The sequence below is a fragment of the Bison bison genome, unplaced genomic scaffold (assembly GCF_000754665.1).
Source record: "Bison bison bison isolate TAMUID 2011002044 unplaced genomic scaffold, Bison_UMD1.0 scf7180017858575, whole genome shotgun sequence".
Taxonomy (NCBI): domain Eukaryota; kingdom Metazoa; phylum Chordata; class Mammalia; order Artiodactyla; family Bovidae; genus Bison; species Bison bison.
In genome coordinates this window covers 6,774-13,756 of record NW_011489147.1, presented here as the reverse complement: position 1 = coordinate 13,756, position 6,983 = coordinate 6,774, and the positions used below count along the sequence as shown (strand labels likewise).

Here is a 6,983-nt window from a genome sequence, read left to right as displayed (position 1 = left end):
CAATTTATTCATTTAGCTTGGCATACACACTCCTGAAATTTAGAACCATCAATTCTGTCCTAAAAAAGTTTGTCTTTAAGGTACAGTCAAAGCAATGAAGAACTTTCATTCCAGAGAAATTAAAACACTTTTAAGTATTGACTTGTCACTTAGTAGATTACAAACTGCAGTTCTATTCTTCTCTAATTTTTGTATTTGAAAAAATTTCAAGATACAAAACAAAGAATATAAGATAAATCTTATTTACTGTTTCATGTAAAACTTAATCTGCATTTAAAAATCTCTATTAACACAACGTTTACTTCCAAGGAGTAAATATAAAGCCATATCATCAATGACAGTTCAGAGTAGGACACACAACATACAATCCTACCTTACTGGCACTGGCTACATATATTCACAACTCATGTAAAATAAAAATTACAATCATTTGACAGTTTTTTTTTTAAACCCTAAGACTATAAGAAAAAGTCCATTCAAAATGCTGCAAATAAAAATGGTACAAAATGGGTAACACAAATCTTTACTAAACAAATTTAGATGGTATACATAATCTCACTTATCTGTGGAATCCAAAAAAGTCAAATACGCAGATGCAGGGAGTTGAATGGTGGTTACCAGGAGTGGTAAGATGGAGGAAATGGGGAGATGTTGGTCGAAAGAAACAAAGTTGAAGTTATGTAGGATGAGTAAATCTAGAGAACTAACATACAGCATTATGACTGGATGAGAGAATAGATTTGAGGTGCTCTCACCATAGGGAAAAAAAAGGTAACTGTGTGAGGAGATGGATATGTTGGACAGCTTGACTGTAGCAATCATTTCACTATGTACAGGTATATCAAAACATCATCTTGTACACCTTAAATAAAACTGTTATGATAAAACAAACAAACAAGCTGACCATGTAAGTAATCAAAACACTAGATCATGGAATACTAGCACATGGAATAATTTCACTTAATTTGCTAGGGAATCATATTTCAATTGTGGTTCAATTCAAGTTCACAAAATCAGCTGTTTTTCATGTATAGTTCACAGTACACAAAACAAGGACCTTTATTTTCTGATATTTATTATAGTTGCTGTGCTCCAAAGAAAGAGGGCTGAGTTATCATGTTTTATGGAAATATAAGTCAATCTCACCCTTATTCATCTGTTCCTCCCTTACCTCTCCCACTATTACTACTAAGAACAGGACCTAGAGTAACAGACTCTAAAAGGAGTTGCTTAAGCAGCAGTGACAAGCAAGTAGGAAGGACTGATGTGCAGGCATAAATTAGACTCAATAAGGGTAAGTATTTTCCCTTTCAAAACCATGAAAAGTTTACCTGTACATTCAGCCAAAGAGGACAGGTTTGTGTGCATTTTTGCTACTGACACATTCTTCAGTGCAGCTAAAATGCATAAAAACTTATTTATAAATAATGTGAACTAAAAAAGTTTATATTCACATTATTAGCTGAATGAGTAAGCTATCAAGGCATCACTTTTCTTTTTACCTAAGAACACAAAATGTTTTTTGCTGTACTAATAAACTTATTTTAACTTAAATATACCAATTCACATTATTTAAACTCTGCATGCAATCATTAAAAACAAATACTTGACTATAATTTTTTAAAGTATGGGTAACTCATGGAAATTCTAACCAGAGATTAAACACAAAATTAAAAAATGAAAGTTTTATAGTTTTATATGAAAGCAGTGTTTTTATTTTGTATAACTGATCACATAGTACGCATTAGTATCATGAAGTGATAAAAATTTAAGCTTAAATAATTTTACAATTACATTAAAAACAGTAATGCTAACAACTATATTCCTTCATCTTCAACATGACAACAGAACTGCATGTATAGAGAATCTATACTTTAGATGTTCCACATTTCTTACCTAAAGATGTTTTAGTATTATTGACAGCGCTATGAAAGCAAGCTCACCAATCACTAAGAGACTTTAGGTAAATCACTTAACTTCATTGAGTACTAATGGTATCTGGCACCGAGAAAGCATTCAATCCCCCTCACTCGTGGTTAAGTACCAGTGTATAATTTTGAGCATTTAAAAGAAAAGTTACACTAAAGAATTGTAATAAGATTGACTGTGAGATAGACAATAATCAGCAGAAGGTGGAAATATGATAAGTTCAGATAAAGTCTATCAACTTTGGAAAAGGAAGGAAAAGAAATAGGATACGTAAGTCATGTATTTACCATCAGTGACATGTAAAAACCATAAAGCAATGTACTTATAACACACTAAGTGAATATTATTACATACCCAACTGTTGTAAGACAGTTGCTTTTACTTGTGCAGAAAGGTTTTCTGTCTGCAAAAGTTGTTCATAAGCTTCCTTTGCAGAATGATACTTCCTCTAAAAAGCAGGAAAAAAAGATTTAAAGAAAATAAATTAACATCTTTAAAGAATTAGCTCATGTTAAGTCTTATACAATACTGATATTTCAGCATATTTTAAAAAATCAACTGAAAGATGATAGTGCATTACTGAATGTTCCTCTAACTCTAGACAGTTATGGTTAATAGGCCATGTTTCAGAGTATCTAACACCAGTAAAACATTCAATACAACAAAGTATCATTAAAACATGACCTTGGAGTACTTCAAGTTGAAACCAAAGGATGTGAAATAGCATCACAACTATTCAGTAGAAACTTTATTTCAAATTTTGATCTTTCCCTAGGCTAATGATATGTGACATAATACTCTCTTGTAATGCTGGGCAGCAGTATTGAGCCACAGCTCACAGTCAGTTACAAGATTATGAGGGTAAACAATCGATACCCTTCCAACCATTCTGTATCCATACAACCATTTTATTTTTCACCTCACTTCAGTATTTAATAAGTTACATGACATACTCAACAACAACAACAAAAATAGGACCTTTAAGAATTTGCCAAATCTTAATAGTTATAAAAGCCAATGAAATCTAAGTTTAAAAGATACAATCACTGGTATATAATATATCCTATGAAAAAATTATAATACATACATGATTTTAAAGACAAACTCCTCATAACTATTGTCTAATGATGTTTATAATATTTAAGATTCCATGGGCAAAACTCTAAATGAAACCATTTACCCACAGTTCTTACCCCAAAAGTACTAATACGACTGAAACCCATTATTGCTCCAGTCCGAAAGCTGAACACAACTCCTCCCCATCCCTCCAAAAGGGGGAAAGTCAACAAGAGAAAACTTCATAAATATTATTTTTAGAAAACACTTGGCAGAACAATGGATTAAAGTGGCTTTCATTCATATCACTGATAGGACATAGCTGGCTGAGCAAACAAACCTTTCTCCCCCAAAAAAGTAGAGACATAAAACTAGCTGTGTGAGCCTCAGGCAAATCACTTGAACAATGATTCAACATCCATACAACAGATGTAATGCCTGATCTTTCTATCTAGAGTTCTTCTTAGGATTAAATGAGATAAAGAGCTATGGAAATGAGGAGCTCTATGAATACAGTATGTCAACACGGGGAAGAATTGCAAGAACGTCCATTGAGATTAATAGTTATTACATAAACTTTTATTCATCAGGTATATGACTTCCCTTTAAACATTAACCTGATCTGAAAAAATAAATTAGTTAGTGAAGGATAATGATCAGTTATTCAACTCAGTTCCTTCAACTGGTAAGTATTTGTTGAATACCTAAGACATAACAGAAATTGCTGGGACTACAGGCAAGAATACAGATATGAGAACAAAACTTATTGTACTGTGTACAATAACAATATTGTACACAGTTATTTCCTAGAAGCAGACAAGCTTAGAGTACTAGCAGATTGGGCAGAAAATGCAGAGACAAGCAGACAACTTCACAAAGACCTTCCTAAACCATGTTAAAAGACTGTAGACTATATCCTAAGACAATGGGCTACCACTGAAATGAGTTCAAGCAATATAATCAAATTTATATTTTAGGAAGATCACTTTCTGGAATTACCTCAACAAATGCTAAAAGATACTTCCAAACACTAGTAATAATGATAATAATAATAATAATAAACCATCATACTTGAAAAACTGGATGGAATATACTGAGAAACCAAGTTTTATTTCTACCTCATACTATATACAAAACTGGCACCCACATTAAAGACCTAAATATGAAATGCATTAGTATATAACTAAAAGAAGAAAATGGATAATATTTCCTTGAGATGGGAAAAAATTTATTCGACTTGGCAAAAACCACATAGATCAGAAGGAGGAAGGATCTGACTTGAAACACATAAGGAGAAAAATAGGCAATGGACATAAAAACCAACATGTAAAAGGTGAAAAACATGTAAAGTATAAACCTTGAGAAATCAGAAAATGCAAATTTAAATGAAATACTAGCTTCTACCAATTAGACTGGCAAACATAAAGTTGGGTAGTTCTTAGCATTGTGGGGATATAAAGGGAAATACTCATGCCTTGCTGAAGGGGATTTACTCATGGAACTAGGTGTGTAAATATGCTACAATCTAAACATCTCATTCTTGGGATATATCTATACACCAAAGGAACCTTCCCTAAATGGTACTATTTGTAGTATCCAGGAGATGGACAACTAGGTCTATCTCACTAGGTGAGTGGAAATGTAAAATATGATGGATGTTTACAGTAGAACATTAAGTAGCGATCAAAAGTAATATACAAAAGCAACACGAGTTTATATGTAAAGGTATTTAGTAAAGTTTTGCCTCTGGTAATGCTGTGGTAACATTTCACAGACAGCATTAAATTCTGGATAAAATACAAAGGTCAACTATCTATCAGAAAGCACTGAAAAGAAAACAAAATTAGGCAAAACCAGAGAAGTTAAGACTTAGAGGAATGGAATGGCACTGGTTCAGTAACCCCATTTTTCCAGGATGTTGACCTGAAGGCAGCCCCAACTTGTATCTGATTGGCTAGACCTCAAACAGAAATCAGCAATCTTACCAGCTTGAAAAATAAGAGGGAAGACTTTGAAGCTATCACAAGAGCTAAAAGTCAGTGAAGAAGAAACAATCCCAGAAAAGAGAGAGAGAGAATATCAACTTCTGCAATTAAACTGCTCAAATTCCTGGTTGACCACTGAACTACACAGGAACACAACGGACATCCAGCAGCCTAAAAGAACTAAGAGAGATTTAGCTGCTGTCCACCACAGGGATGGCAAAGTTTAGTAGTGTGACTTGAGAAAAGTTAAAACTGCCTAATAAAACAAAAAATCAATTTCAGAAAAATATAACAAAGTCACTCTTCACACAACACATTATTCATGATACCCAGGATAAAATTACCAGGATTGTAAGAATCAGGAAATTTTTACTCATGTTCAAAAGAAAAAGAAATCAATGAAAATCAGCCATGAAATGACTCAGATGTTGCAATTTGCAAATAATTTAAAAGCAGCTATTTTAAAGAAGTTCACAAATGAAAAAGAAAACAACCAATAAGGAATGGACAAAAAAAGCCAAAGCACAGAAAAATAAAAGACAAACAAAAGGAAATTCTCGAACTGAAAAATACAAATTTGAAATTTAAAAAAAAGAAAAAAGTCACTGAAGGACTGACTAGCAGATTTAAGACTTTAGAAAAATCAACAAATTTGAAAAGAGGCTGGCAGAAAGTATCCAGACTAAAGCAAAACAGACAAAAGAGAAGGAAAAAAAAAAAAGAGCCATCCAAGATGTACAAGACAATAACAAAATATCTACCATACCCATAACAGGAGTCCAAGAAGGGCAGAAAGAATGGGGCAGAGAAAATATGGACAATATAATGGCTGAGAACTTTTCAGAATGGATGAAATTAAATCCCGTATCTAAAAGACCAGGAAAAACACTGGTATAACTAGAAAGGAAAAACCAATACCTAAGTACATCATAGTCAGATACTTAAAAACCAAATGTAAAAAGAACCCTGAAAACAGCCAGAGAAAAACCACAAAATACAAAGGATACAACAAGAATGATAGTCAACTTTATGTAATCATATCAGTAATCAAATTAAATATAAATGGACTAGATATTCAAACAAAGAACAATAGAGACCGACAGAACAGATTACAAAAGTGAAAGAAAGCCATAAACATAAGAACTGTAAGATTTGCACTTTTTCCTATAAGGACTCAAATAGACTGAAATAAAAGGGTGGAAAACACACGATGTAAACTCTAAATATTAGAAAGCTGAAGTGATTACATTCAGATCACATTAAGAAGGCTTCAAGACAGAGCACTGCCAGAGATACAGAGGAATATCTCATAGTGATAAAGGATGTATCAGGATGACATAACAACAACGCTTTTAAAAAAATGAGAAGACTGACAGATTTAATGCTGATAAAATACTATTTGTCTATAAAGTTTATTCCAATTTCACCAACTGTCCCACTTTTCTGGTCCAGGATCTAATTCAAAGTCCCACACTGTGTTCAGTTAGCGTGTGTCTTCACCATCTGCTAACCTGACACTCAGTCTCTGACTTTTCATTACCTTGGTATTTCAAGTACTAGCTCATTATTTTGAAGAATGTACCTTTCAAACTAGTAAGTACCTTGTGGAAAGATATTCATCATTTCTCATACATTAATTAAAATTCCACAGGAAGAAAGAGGTGTCCCCTTTCCATTTATTTATTAAATTATTCATTTATAGCAATATGAGCTAATATATTTTATTCTGTACTGTACACCATTATGATGATTATTTGTTCCTAAACTTGTGTCCAATTTGGTGATTAGAAACCCTATTCCACTCAAGTTGGCGCCTGAATCTTTTCACACGCCTCATCATTTTTTGAGTGCTCCCTTACTTTTTGGCAGGACTTCCCTGGGGGCTCAGACGGTAAAGCGTCTGTCTACAATGTGAGAGACCTGGGTTCGATCCCTGGGTTGGGAAGATTCCTTGGAGAAGGAAATGGCAACCCACTCCAGTACTCTTGCCTTGAAAATCCCGTGGACAGAGGA

At 33.3% G+C, this 6,983-nt stretch overlaps 1 long non-coding RNA gene across 1 annotated transcript in view; it reads right to left on the bottom strand.

The window, feature by feature from the left end:
• The window catches only part of LOC104979842, a 19,401-nt gene that overhangs the window by 6,201 nt on the left and 6,217 nt on the right, over window positions 1–6,983 (bottom strand). The window contains exon 2 of the long non-coding RNA XR_824205.1: window positions 2,284–2,377. This is a non-coding gene — a long non-coding RNA (uncharacterized LOC104979842). The remainder of the gene's footprint in view (window positions 1–2,283; window positions 2,378–6,983) is intronic.